Raw genomic sequence first — 15,337 nt, 5'->3', positions numbered from 1 at the left:
CTTTGGAGGAAAAAAAATCCCGAATAATGACGTTGAGTAGTCCTATGTTTTTTTTACTTTATAAACTTAATAATTAAGAACTTAATTATCTAGTTGATACAAAATAAACAAATATTATTGATGCATTCAGTAACTTGATACACTCAGTACTTAATTACTTAAAAAAAAAAGAAACGGGCTTTAAGTTTACTTTTCTTGAGTTATAAAAATCAAAAAATGTATTTTTGTAGTTTGATAACAATCATTTAGCTTTCGATGATTGTAAGACTACTCATATGTGTCCGTTCTAGATTCATTACACTATTCAATCTCATGTTCTGCATTAGATACACGAACAAATATTATCGTCATACCATTGTATCAAGTCTCGTATCAAGTCTCAAGTACTCTTCTCTGTATAAAGTTGTTTATCATCCTAATTAGGGACATTCAACATGCGGTCCAAACCGAAAAAACCAAAAAATTCACCCGATGTTGGACTGAAATTGAACGGAAACAAAAATGGTTAAGAAAATGATATCGTTGTCTTTGCTCTTATGTGTAAAGTTTATTCTCTTAGTTTGAAAGTTTTATTTCTCGAAACACTAATCTTATTAAAAGTGTAGATAGTACATTAGTACCGCATTTTTTACAACATTATGATTGTAAAAATCAACAATATTATTGTCTGTACCTTGAAATATTCGTCTAAACATTTGTTCTCATTTTGACACGATTGAGACTCATCTCTTAGGTTTTATAGGTTGTTTCCTAAAGTTATTTTATATAATAACTTTAAGGTCTTGTATTTATATATGCAGATATAATCAAATAACTTGCTTAAGAGTTAAGTGACTCAAGTCAACTTCTATCCTAAAGATTATATAAATAGTAGTTGAAATATGATCGTTATCATCACTATCAATATCAGTTTAGATGTATTATAATCAGACTTTTAGAAGTCTTGCTGCGAGGTAGATTAGAAACGCCTTGCTATATTGAATTTACAATAGTGGCAGGCTCAACAGTATTATGGGACTAGGCGATCGCTTTACGCTCTCAAATTTCTAAGACCTCAAAATCTTGTATATTAAACTTAGTGTTTGAATTTTGGATTATAAAATTTGCATTGCAGTAACACCTTTTTGATTTTTGCATCAACATCCATTACTTCTAGTTCAATAATAAAAGACGAGCTATTTCTTTTTTTACTTTAGTTTAGTTTATATGGTAATGAATTAAGCCCCCAAAAATAATCTCGTTTGAGGCCTCCAAAAACCTTAAGCCGCCACTGATTATAATTTCCCCCATCTTTCGTCAAATTTTGAATCTCACATTTTTTTCTCTTATCGAACATTTAATCTAGATACAAAAGTAACAAAACTATAAAACTTCACCATGTAATGGTTAAGCCTTGCCAATGATGACTAGTCCAACTGGTCTGAGGCATCTCAGGTTTTACCCAAGGTCTTGAGTTCGATCCTTAGGGATGACAAGTCTTGGGTTTTTTCCTCCGAATACTTGTAAGGGCCCATGGTCAACATCTTGTTGTCTAGGATCCGTGCAAGGTTTCACCATTAAACGGTGAGGTTTCCCTAATGTTGCATACCGACTGAATGTCCGGGAAAAAAAATAATGGTGAAACCTTATACGTATCCTAGACAATGAGATGTTGACCATGAACCATTACAGTATTCAGACATTTAAAATGACAGTTTACCTAAAAGAAAACTATATGACGTCTATTAATATTTCCCGGCAAATTTGATCCAAAAACGCCTGAATTTGGGCCAACAGATTAACACTAAATGAAAATCTATTTTCCGAGTAAAAATCGGATTCAGACATGTGAAAAAATAATGAAATTTTTAAATCACTTCAAAATCCGCAAGGATTACTGAAATTTAACTGAATTTTGAAGTAGCCAAAGTCTACAGAAATAAAAATGTACTTCCGAACAAAGGCAAAAATCCAAACAAGATTTGCAAGTAATGTGCAAAAATCCAAACAAGCTTGAGTTTTTTAAAAAGCTACTCGAACTTTGACACTATTTTCCGAACTTCATATTCCTAACAAGACTTGTGAAATATTTTGGTTCGAAAAATGAAGACACTCCAACAAATTACCACTCGGCAAAATCCTAACAAAATGTCCCTCTCAAAATTAAGCTAAACATGATCAATTTTGAAGATTCGTCCAGGAATACTGATCACTTTATGACGATGAATGCTAATGCAGGATCGTTATGAGCTCAATTGTGTACTTAGGTGTAATGTGTGTATTAGTTATGGTGAGAGTAAATTTTGTGTGTTAAAAGAGAAAAAGTAAAATTTACTATGCGTGAAAAGTTTACAATTAATAACTACAAATATAACTCTAACAACAATAAAAATATTCACAATCGCCAAAAAATTTAACATCATATACTCAATAATAGGGATGTGCAAAGGTCGGAATCCGGCCCGATTTGGTAAAACCCGACCCGTGACCCGCGAAAGCATGAAAAATGAAACCGTGACCCGGCCCGTGTATTAGTTATTGAGTCAACAATGCCCAATTCGACAAGAACGTAATGTGGACGTCAACTTCAAATTTTAGTTTTCAATTGGATTGTACAATGACATCTTGAATATACTCAACTTTTAGATATATTTCATTAAAAAAGAATTTAAAAAATGATAAAATATAACAAAAGTCTGATGAGTTTACTTCTCAGTGTAGTAGCAAGGATAAACATATTTTATCAAGTATAGCAACACCTATGCATATTATATATTTTTTTATAGCATCTCTTTTATTATTGTTAAAAATAAATAAAAAGCACCAGACGGGGCTCGAACCCGTGCGCCCCAATTCACATACAAATTGGATTAACAAATTCAACTAATTTAATATTTGTTAATTTATAGATGTCCCACAAATAATAAACCTTTCCTCCATTCGTTAGCTGCTTTACGTATATTCTTTTTTCTAACAAAGTTTGTATCTTAGATTAAATTTGGTAATGTAGTATTAAATATTTATACAAAGCTCAAAACATATATATAACACTACAATACTATTGTAATTATCCATATTTTTAGTTAGCGTAAACAATTTATAAAAATTTGTCACACTAACTATCTTCACACTAAAAAGGGTGAAGTTATAAAAATTTATAATTTAGGGATGGACTTTCATATCTTATTGTCACCTCACTTTTGTCCACAATACATACTTGCGTGACTAAATTTTATAATTTATTCACGCTAAATTAAAGTGTCAATTATTTATCAATAAGGGTAGTCTATAAAAAAAACTCAATATTGTTATAATTATAATCAAATTTTTTAATATTGTTATAAGTGAGCAAATTCGATGAATACGTTTTAAGCGAGTCCGCCTAAAGAGTCCACTCGCAATTTCCAGTTACATCCTGCCACTTCCATTCCACCATTTTTTAAGCAAAACATGTTATTGTGTGTAAATAATCAAGATGATAGTTGTTGATGGTCTTTTTATTGTTTTTTCTATAGTTGTCGTCTTTGTTACCATCTGATTCAAGTTATTACATGTTATATAAAAATAAGATTGATCATCTGGAAAAAAAAAAGGATATTAAAGTGTATGTAAACACATAAAAATGTGTAACCTCTCAAACAACTTTAATATATAAAAGAGTGAAATGGCTAAAATTATTTATAAATGTATACAAAACATGTAATTTATAATGTATTCCTTTTGGCCACTACTATGACTTCTATTTGTTTTAATTACATAACGCTTCATCGAGAAAAACATTGTTTTAATTTAAGTTGTATCTACATTTCTATATATTTTATGTTTATTTCTTTGAGGGTGATAGTAGTACAACATTAACAATAAATGATAATAAATTTGCTTATTTGATAAAAATAGAAAAAGTTGATGGAAATTATTTATATAAAATAAAATAAAATATTGATTATTTTATTCATAATACATTAGGATTTAGTTAAATTGATATTGTAAATGAAAAGAAATATAGCATGTACTGTATTGATTAAATATAAAATGAAAAATGAAAATAAGTACAATTTTCATAATGATATTCATTCATGTACCAATTTAATTCGATTAATGATTGAAAGAGAAAAAGAAATAAATATATTATAATACTGTATAATTCATGTAGATAATTGATAAAATTTTAAACATTTATTCACAAATAAATAAAATAATCCTAAATACATGTGCATTTTATTTCCATTTTTTACTAATTAAGTAATTTTAATCACGTTATTATGATATAATTAATATAAAATTCTACACTAGTAGAAAATCTGGTATTACCAAGGGGTTTGAAAGGACTTCGACTCGATAAACCGAAAATGCTTAAGAATTTTTATTTTTTTTTATATACCCCACTGTGCCGCAGTGGGTTGAGAACTCTCACTGCGCCGCAGTGGATAGTCTCGACCAAAAGTCTGGAAATGCCCCACTGCGCCGCAGTAGGTTAGACACACTCCCACTGCGCCGTAGTGAGCCACAAATCAGCAACCCTAAAAACCATTTTAACACTTGAACAAGCTTACAACCTTCACATTTCAATATGAACTTTATAAAACACATTTCAAAGATTACCAAAGACAATATAGACACATTTTGAACAAATTTACAACATCAACTAGTTTCAAAACCCATGAACACCATCAATGGGTCATTTACCCATTTTGACGTTATTTTCGTCCAAAATGCAACTTCACAATTTGCTAAACCTTTACACTTGATCATTTACACAATTTTAACAAAAGTAGGACCAACAAATCAAAATGTACCAAGAACCATGAGGAGAGAGATTTCTAAGCCTCTAAACCAAAAGTGTGTCATTCATCCGAGAATGACTTAATACCTTCAAATGTCTTGCAAAAGTCAACTTCAAGCTCTAATCAACTCTTTCATATCAACACACTAGTTCCTTCTTCAGAAACTACCTATAAAAGGGTAAACAACTAAAATATAAGCAAAGGCTTAGTGAATATACTTGCATACATTTATGAACACGAAGGAGGCATCGTACAAAGGACTATCACATATAACCTATGACATCGTCATGTCACATTTACATACTCACCTTTGCACACTAAACACTTTACATGGATCCATATAAGCAAACAACATAAACATGATCGATTATCGAGGTTCTTAGGCCCCAGAGGTTCTTAGGCCTCACTAGATCAACTATCGGGGTTCTTAGGCCCGGGAGGTTCTTAGGCCTCATAACTATGCCCCATATGGGCCTATGCCAAATCAATCACCACACATGGATAAACAAACTTCAACATAATGTGGTCAATTGACCTAACGTATACATGAAGGTATGCAAATATAATCACCTCCTCCGCAACTTGGACAAAGACTTGATAAAAAAGATAAGCACACAACAAGCTTCAACCTAAGATCATATCATAAAAATGCATAAGCTTACATTCATAACTTGACTAGCTTAACCTAGTCATATTCAATCACTAGCCTTTCTAAACCCAAAACCCAACCCATTTGTCATTGAGTTACTTTCATTCTTACAATAACACTAGGTAGCTCATTCTACCATTTTCATCATTTCAATAACTAGTAAATATTCATATTTTCTCATTAACTAAAATTTTCACATGAACTTATCCATTTCATAATCAAACTCAACATATAACTCAATGACCACTATGTTAACTAAGGAATTGGGAAAATTAACCATAATTTAATTTCTAGTAAAAACCCTACAAATTGGTTTACTCCATGAACCCTAATTTCAAAAGAAAGATAGAAACTAGATTAGGGAAATTCAATATCTCAATAATGGAAGACAATATATTAGGGTTTTCAATTCACAATTCCTTCCCCTGTTCTCTAAATTTTCGGTCACCACCACCAAAACTCACAAACCCTAACTTTTGAATTCTTGAATGAAGATTATATGTTGGTGATGATTATTACTATAAATTCTTCCTTGAACTTGAGAGGATTTAACTCTGATTTTGAAAGAATGAGATGGAATGCATGAAAGGAAGGTGAAGAAGAAGGAAGATAGTAGTGGAAAAATGATTCATCAACAAGGTGGATGGCTGACACTCTTTGGAGCTGCCACGACCCATCCCACTTTTTGTGGGTATTTTACCTGCTATCCGCTAAAATTCTAACTAAATTAACCCCATATCTAAAAATAAAATACTATGAAATTAATTTAATGTCAAAATATGAAAATGGCTTAATTTTTTTTACTTTAAAATCTTTGGGTGTTACAGGGTTTATGAACATTTACCTTTTTAATGAGTTTAACTAGGTTTTTGTATTTGTAATTATTCACCTTAACTTCTACGACTATTCTTAAGGCATATAATTTACGATAATTTATTATGAAATAAGATATAAACGTGCAACGCACGGGGTGTAATCTAGTTTATATATATTACCAGATCCTTGACTCACCCAATATTAATTAAGGTTTCATATATTATGACTCAAAAATAAGTCAGAGTCTACTTTTGAAAAACTATATTGGTGTCCGCGCAATACAGCAACGGTAATGGCGACGATGATGGTGTGGTTATTGACGTAAAAGTAATATCATTTCAGTCAAGAAGTGATGAATTATTACGTGGGATATGAAGGGGGGGGGGGAGAGGAGAGAGACGAATTTTGAGTTAGGGTTTTTGCTATGTGTTTCTGCGTGGGGAAGAGATAAAAGTTGAATTTTATTAAGGACATTTTAGTCACAGTCTATAAAATAAAAATAAAAATGTATTACGATGGAGATAAATATGTCATTTCAAGGTCTTAAATTTAAGGAGAGAGGGTAAAAATTCATTTTATAAAGGAGTAAGAGATATTTCTTTCTCGAGAAGCAACTTGGAAGCAATAAGTATATCTAGATTAATTTTGGTAAAATCGAGTACGTATGTAACATGTTTAATTCATAAGGCCTCGTATCTCGATTTCATTTTATGTCTAGAAAACAGTTAAGAGGTGCTTTAATTTTATATATTTAGAATGATAATTCATATTACTTCTATTACTCGTACTAAATTATATGTGTCAGATTGAAACTTGATTGATTATAAATCTAAAACATAATTTGGTAAAACAAAATTAATTCATGAACATTTTAAAGCTGAATTATTATTATTTTTTTAACAGTGGAACTATATTGATTAATATAGAGTAAAACGGGGCGAGTTTGTCATTGGCAGTCCCAAAACAGAGAGAAAAAGAACAAAAAACAAAAAATGACGTTACATGATAATATTACAAACACTATAATCCACCCAACTATCTATATAACTCTAAATTCGATCGAAGCTTTGAGTGTAAAAAATGAATCTTTTCTAATATCTTGCACCCTGTACCCGCTAAAGGTTGAATTATTTTTAAAGCTAAAAAATACCAATATAAATTGACTTTCATCAATCATTAATTAAATTTTATTACGGTGCTCTCAAGTAAAGATTGGTAGTATAAAGAATGTGGTGAATCTTTTGGAGAAGAAGAATAAATAGAAGAAAAGTCAACTAGGTGCTTTTCATTACACAGGGCTCAAGACATGCTTCTGGGTAAACACGCAAATCCTTTCACTAATATTGATGGTTCCTTCCGTCTTTTTAATTTTCAAACAGAATTTACTATTTCGGAAACGATAAGACCCGACTGAATTTACAAATCTTGTCAAAAATTTTAAACTGATTTCACATTTTCACGGATAGAACTATTTCACAAAAAAAAAACTTTTTACAGCTAGCTAAGATAATGTCATTTATCATTTTAATCGTAAAAGGGATGTGAAGACTAACCCAACTCGAACGTAAAAAACCCGTAGCCCATTTAATCCACATCCAAAAAAAAAAAAAAAAAACGCCTAGAAATTATCTAACATATGAGATTAACCCATAGTTTTCAAAATATAGATTTAACAGAAGTGACGGTTCTTTACCAAAAAAATCTCCAAAGGTAACGCAACAGTAGCCAATCATGCTAGAAGGAGATTTTAATTTTGAAGTATGAATATTTGTTTGAAAAAATAATGACCAACACAAGGATACGAATTGAAGTATAAAAGTGCCTCAAAATAACCATACATAAAATCAACATCACATAATTATGTATGCTTTACCCTAATATCTATGATGGTTCACCCCTCGTGGGTGGAGTGTTCGAATTTTCACGTGTTAGGCAATTCTTCATCACTATGATTTCGACTCTAAAATCTTTACAAACATTGATTACTCGTGAGAAAAAATAATCAACTAAAGAAAAAGTATAAAGTAAAAAATGCATTAATACACTATAATTTAGCCTCTATAGAGCTAACAAAATTAGGATGGTCCTTCCACTAATTAGCATTATTATGTTGTCTATATTCCAATTCTTTCCCTTTCACCCAATTTGCTATTTTTGGATTGAAGAAATGGTAAATTTTATCGAATCTAGCTTCTTCTTTATAATATACTATGATATGATAACATATCATGTTACTTCAAGTTAGTATCTACAGTATAAATGTCTGTGCATTGCAGCGTTGACGGTGGCAATGGCAGCAATATGTTGGTAGTACGCGGCAGCTGGTGTGGTAGTGGCAACATGTGACAATGGAGAGTAATATAGGTAATTAAGTTAAAAGGGATAATGTTATTATTTTAAAAGTTGATAGATAAATGTAATTTAATTCATGAGAGGTTTTTTTTTAGAACGACAATATATTAAAATAAAAGGTTACTAGCAAGACGCTAGATGCTAGCAAGTACAAGATCGAACCAAAATAAAATTACAGTGTAAAACTCTGAAGGAATCAAAAAAGAAGAGGACATTGGGACCAATCCAACCAAGAGATTCGTTTCCTTTTGCACCTACTTGAATACCATAAGCATGACTGAGCAATGATAGAATCCTTTAAAATTTCTTTTCGATGAATCTATTATTAAAAACCTGCTTGTTACGGTAACTCCAAATCATCCAAAAACAACAAAAGAATATAGCTTCAATTAATTCTTTTTTATCCCAAGCAAATTGCAGATTCTCATGTTAGGTGTGTTGATTGTAGTCGTTGGGGTGTTAGCTCAATGGTCAGAGGATTTTTCTTGGTTTCTTTCTAGGGATCTCAAGTTCGAATCCTATCACATGCAAATTTGATGAGGTGGTCTTAACAATGTTATACTCATATAACATATAGGGAGCAAACCCTATAGGACGTTACTAGAAATCAAACCGGCATGAACACATTCGCATGAGGATGTTAGCTATTTATCTATTGTTTTTTTTTTTTTAAAAATGTGTTGATTGTAATTCGTTGGTTCATGACTTGAGATTTGGGATGTGAAATAATTTATATAAGTTTGTACATAGTTTTGTGACTAAATGTTGTAACAAGTTAGTGGGCGTTTGAGTTTTTGTGAATACGTTTTTAGCTGATTTCTTATTATTATGTTTGCTTAATGCAAAGTTAGTTAAAAATATGTATGGTAAAATAAACGATTATTTGCGTTTTCATACAGATGAAACGCAACTTTATAAAATCAGGTTGAGACATTTTTTTTAAAATGTAGTTTTTAAACGCATAATATATATAATCCCTTATAAAAACATACTGGTCTCTTTATTTTATGAAATTCAGCACTTTCTTCAATATCCTCAAACTACCCCTAAATAACCTAACAAATATACTTAAAATGGTTAATTTTTGCACCGTATTATTTTTTACGTCTAATCCTCGACTTATATTTAGAATGATAACCACGGTTAGATGTCTTATCGCCGCATTTCATTAAAATAACATAAACAACTTGTATCACCGTTACGCGCAGTACATCCTTCTAATTTTAATAATGCAATCTCAAACACTCTTTAATAAGTATAGAAAAACTTTAGAAGGAAACAAAAAGACAACAAAAATAAATATTACGCCAAAAATCTGAATACCAAAATAAAACTATAGGTTTCCATTTTAAAAACCGAACTAATTTAGATTCGACTATAAGCAAAATATCAAACCAAACCCATCCATAGGTTCCATACATATCTCTAACTCCATATTCAAAATATCGGCATTTAGCTGCTAATTAAAAAAAATTCGAATGATTAGTTATCATATTTTTATTTCTAGATTATATACAAATATCTAAGATGGAATTCAAGACTTCTTTTTGAAATTTTTTTTTAACAAGCATAAGACATAGGATTTGAACCCGACGGGTTTTATAATAAGCATGAAGAAATAATTGAGTTTTTATTATGAAATTTAAAAGCTCCTAAAGTGAAAAAAATGCAGTACATACCTGTTGGCTATTAAAAATTCTTATGTCAGGCTTTTTATTATTATTACCAGATATGTTGACTTCAAAACAGTACCTCGTTGCTGTGGCATTCTCTTTTAATTTTTATGTTTCTTTTATATATTTCTTGCAAAATTATTTATCTATACATTAGTATGTTCTAAAATAGGGAAGGTAAACAAATAATAATATTACCATTTAAAATAAACTAATAGGTCAATCATAAAAATGATTAACGGTACGAATTAAGATTGGGAATACGAGGCGTTACCTCTTTTTTACACAAAACATACTACTAGAATATTTAAAACACAAAAGTTAACTTAAATTAACTTTTAACATTATTTCAACAAAAATTGTTATTATTTTTTTTGAAAGGTGTAGATCATTTGTTCGCAACAGTGGATCTAGTTTACGTTGTTTTAACCGAGTCCGTGCTAGAGAGCCCCATCACCCACAATACCTAGTAGAAAGAGAAACTCCTAACTAAACCGTCCGAAAGCACGACATTTAATTGGGATAAAGCTCTGCCCTCTGCAGAACTTAAATCTGCTTCACTGAAGGACTTTATTGTGAAATTCCTTTAAATGTCATTCCCGTGTCTCGAACTCGAAACCTCAAGCATGTAAAACTGGTGCTCAACTACTAAGCTATAATGAGAAGTAATTGTTAGTATTTAACTACTATAGTTATTATATTAGTTAATAATAAGTCAATGTTTGAATTTAAATATATATAGGACTTCTACAAATACAATTTTTTTATAATTTTTCATTATATTACTAGACTAAACATTATGAAAAATAAAATTTCATTTAACGTGCATAAAAAGAAGTTATAAAATTTTAAGAAAAACCCTTTTAAGATTAGAGTAGTAGTTTAGGATTGAATAATTAAAAATTTATACTTCAAGAGACATAAGTCTGCTAACATATATTAGGGTGGGCGGAGCGTCCTGGGGAGGGAACCGGTACTGGATAGGTGCCGGATGGAACACCACGCCGACCTCCACGGTACCGATTAGGTGGGGAGTGAATTGGTGAGCATGGTGCCGGTTTTGCTGTCTATCTTGTTTTGTCTTTTTCTTTCTTTTTTTGTCTTTTCTTCCTTATTTATTTTTTAAATAAATAGAAAGGGTGGGGAAGAGAAGGGAGGGGGGGGGTGAGGTATTCCTAGCATTAAGAAGCGGGCGGGGAGGAAGAGAAAAACCCGGGAAGGGAGGAGAGTTCCGCCCAGCCTTAATGTCAATATTATTGTTTAAATCAATTATATACTTTGAATCAATACGTACAGTACTTTGAATATATTAAAAACCATGATATATATACAGCTAATATATACGGATATAGAGTCAGCTAATTAAGTTGACAGCGGCATTGAGATATTGACGGTGAAAAGCAAAATAAGCAGTAACGTCGGGTTGAATCAAAAGAGTGATTGATTGGATGGTGATTTATAGGAGTAGTTTCTTCGTAACACTGTTTATGTGTTTCCACTTTTAGTCTCATAGATTTGTTTCCATGGGGTCCTATTTAGTCAACTCTAGCATCTGCTAGCTAGTGGAATATCGAAAGGGAATTAGTCTGTGTATATTTTGATGTAGCTAGCTAATTATTTTGGAAATTTCAACATGCCGGTATTTATCAAATTCTGGAGACATTTTTACATGCTACTTTAAGTTACAAGTAGTGTCTTTCAAACCAACAATCTCTTCAATTTGATTAGCTCGTGGACCTTCATTTACGGGAATTAAAATTGTTCATAATTCTTAAATCTTGCTAGTATGTATGGAAAACTCAAAACGGTGGAGATGTAGAGTGGTCTGTAACTAAAATGTCAACCGAGACAGATATTTAAAATATATAAAGCATTTGGCGTGTTTATGATTAATCGATAAATCAAAATACAAAATTTAATTTGAATTTCTTAGGGCTCCTTCTCAATAATGTAAGGAGGTGTTTGATGTTGCATTTACAAAATAATATTAGCGTTTTTAAATTATATTTTTCATTTTTAAAACTGCATATTTTAATACATATTTCTCTAAAACTGTGTTTTCGACAGAGAATTATTTTGCATCCAATCACTTTTCAGATTATTTGTGTTTATAAACGTAAACACCTTCTGACGACTAGATTTAACTTTGTATCCTTCCAACTGCTTGCTAGTTTGCAATAATAACACAAATGTTATGTTATATCGTTCCAAAGAAGGGAATAAAACATATATAAGTGCTTTAGGTGCACATGAACTATTTTCGAGTAATACGTACCTAGTATTACATTTTTTTAGAATAAGCTATTATGATTATCTCAATATCAATCGAAAAGATATGGATCATTTCGTGCCATTAAAATTTGTGGGTTAATTAAGAATAAGCTATATATTAACATTACGACAGTTTCAACTTTCAAGACTGTGTCCAAGTGCTTGAAGATGAAGTTCAATGTTTATATGAAAAACTTTACTTTATGTTTTTCGTAACAAGAGTATAAGATTGATATGATGAGCACCTTTAAATATCGACCTTATAGATCAGAGAAACAAAGTTTATTATAATTAATATTAACTTAAAAGAAATAATATATTTTTGTAAAAATTTATCGATTGTAATATAATATGATTTTTAATATAAAAATATATAATTTATCAACCTTAAATATAATATCATTATAACCACTTGGTTTGAAACTTTTTTTGGGTCAAAAGGAATATTGACTTGAAAACCCATGATCAAATCTTAATTCTTAGTGGTTTCAGAAATTTAACTTGAACGTGTAGGCATAAGTATTGAACACTTTAAATGTTATTTCTGATCTTCGAACCATTGATAGTATCACAAGTTTCAGATATATTATTTTTTTTTAAGAGCGTAACAAATGACATACTACATACTATACAAAACTGAATTAAATTTTGACAAGTACTTAATCTTTTTAATTAAATAATCTAAAAAACTTTTCAATTATTGGATGATTATATGTGGAAAAATCAGGGACAAAATTAGGAAAGAGAATTAATGGATACTACATATCAACTTCTTAAAGTGTTAAAAGAGGATTATTTAGTTATTAAGTTAGAAAAATTTATCATTTTTCTTAATTTTTTTATTTCAAATCTTGAAAGGAAAATTAAAGTAGTGATGTGAACTTGTTTGTTTTATGAAGCAATAAAAACTAAAAAATATAAAAAGGAAAAAGAAAGCAGAGCGTGTTTTCCGGTGGCAATGCAAGGACGAATAATAAAAAGGATGACACGTGGACGCAATAATGAACGTGTGATTAGAATGTAACGGACAAGATTAAGGCAGAAGAGTGTTGTTATCTGAAACTGACAGACAACTGTAGAGAGCAAATCAAATATATATTGGGATATCATATCACATGGATATATATACAGTTTATAGAAAGAAAGAGAGATAAGACAGCAGAGAGAGAGCATGTACGTATATACATATATATGTATGTATGTGTGTGTATGGGATGGGGGTTGTATTAAATTTAGGTGACAGAAGTAAGGGAGAGGCTTGCAGTGGGCTATTGGCGGCGTTGCAGAGGGCGTGATTTTAATGCTTCCAAATTACTACAAGACACGGTTTTATATTTTAATTATTTTATCTTATTAAATACTGGTAGGAGTAACAAATTGTTATTACAATACTAACATGGTACCCGTACAATATAACAATAGGGATAACGAATAGCGACGATAATTTGATGGTGGCGGCGTCCGGTAGTAATGGCGTCGACAATGTCGAGAAGTCAAAAAGTGTTACTTGATTTAAATGTAATTAATATGAATGTGTTAGTGGATATACTTTGAAGATAAGAATTAATTTGGAGTGTAAAATAATTCACAAAAAGTAATTAGATAAAATTATTAAAGAAGAAGGGTTAACTCTTTTTTCTAACTGATCAACAAGAAGACATAATTTTTGTAATAGATAATGATCAATCTTTCTAATTTGTTAGCCTAAAAATCCTCCTTATTATAGGATTGTGACATGTGAAAAATCAAGGGGTGAAATTAGGAAAGAGAATTAGTGGATTCCATGTGTTAAAAAGTGGATATATTAAGAAGATTTTTAGGAGGATTGGTTAAGAGAATTTATCATTTTCCTTTTATAATATATTGAAGATAATGCAGTACATTTTTTTAAAGGAAGAAGTGGTGACATATTCTTAAATTGGTATGTCCACCCTAATTTCGTATCTTTTCAATGCTTTAGAAGATTTATTCTCTCGTGTCTTTGATGAATATAACATACAAGGCACTCTTATGTGTGGTAAAATTTGGACTCATGACCCTTCAAGATGAAACCACTAAAGAAAAACACCCTAATCAATAAACACGGAAAAACAACCCCTTAATACAAATTGACGAGATTTCCGTAAAGCAATCTTTTGTTCGTAAAACAACCCCTTAGAATAACGATTTCGCTTGGATACATCTACAAAGTAGGATTGTCAATCTCGACCCAACCCAAACCCAGCAAAGAAAGAAAAATCAGGCTAGGGTTGTGAAATATTGACCCATCAACCTGTTAACCGCTTTAACCTGACTTGTTTCTGGTTGGGTTCGGTTTGATCCTTTGGGTTAAAAGGTCGACCCGCCAATCTGAAAATAACATCAATTTATATTAATTTTTAAATTATTTTTTTAATAGGTTGACCCATTAATTTGACCCGTTAACCCGCCAACCTATAACCCATTTGACATGAAATCTACCTACCAACCCGCCAATCTATCAACCCACAACCCATATGCCCTGTTTGACCTAAAATTGACCGGACAACCCGCTAATCAAAACTCAACCCGTCAACACGCAAACTTAAATTTTTTAAGGTTGATGGGTTGGGTTCGAGTTGACAAGTCATGGGTTAAGGTTGAAATTTCCGACCTGAAGTTTTTAGTGGGTTGAGTTAAGGTCAAAGATTTTCGACCCGCCAACCCAAACCGGAACTCGAACCCCTTGACAGCCTTACCTGTGACTCTCAACCTCGTTGCTTAACCGATACACAAATTGCATCATCAACAGATACAAATATGACAACGGCGTCGGTCAACCGACACTCATCGCT

The sequence above is a fragment of the Erigeron canadensis genome, chromosome 7, assembly GCF_010389155.1.
Source record: "Erigeron canadensis isolate Cc75 chromosome 7, C_canadensis_v1, whole genome shotgun sequence".
In the NCBI taxonomy this organism is placed as follows: Eukaryota; Viridiplantae; Streptophyta; class Magnoliopsida; order Asterales; family Asteraceae; genus Erigeron; species Erigeron canadensis.
The sequence above is the reverse complement of the archived record's forward strand: the minus strand, read 5'-3'. Positions refer to the sequence as shown.